This window comes from Pteropus medius, unplaced genomic scaffold, assembly GCF_902729225.1.
Source record: "Pteropus medius unplaced genomic scaffold, Ma_sr-lr_union100, whole genome shotgun sequence".
NCBI classification, from domain to species: Eukaryota; Metazoa; Chordata; class Mammalia; order Chiroptera; family Pteropodidae; genus Pteropus; species Pteropus medius.
Window position 1 is genome coordinate 2,502,225 of NW_024342466.1, and position 528 is coordinate 2,502,752.

Genomic DNA, 528 nt, shown 5'->3' on the forward strand with positions numbered 1-528 from the left:
TCAACGGGCAGGTGGCCTCGAGCTTGGTTGGAGAAGCCGGGATTAGAAGCAGAGACTGGTGCTCCGGGTCACAGCGGAGCGGGGTGCCAGAGCCCAGGGAGCAAGTGGTGTGAGGGGAAAGCTCTGATGGCCCGCGGGGACCTTAGGGTGCCCCCCACCCACACCCTCCGTGAGTGCGGGGCCAGGACGTGAGCTCACAGGTTTGAAGAAAGCATCTGGGACACATTAGGAAAAACGAATTCACCAAACCTTGCTAACGTATCTTCCGTGGCATTCAGAAATAGGGACACTATGATCACTAAAATGCCAAACGTAGAATTTACAATTTGCAGGAGTGGTCGATAGCATCAGTTGAATGAGAGCTCTGCACAAAAGGATGAATTTGCATTATTATTGTTTTCTCTTTCAAAGCATAAAAACCTCTAGTATCAATGATCAATCATGATTTTTTTAAAGCAAAAGTTAAGGAAGATGAAGAACTGTCCATGACATCTTGAAAACCCAGAGGATTCTTAACCGTGACTCCTC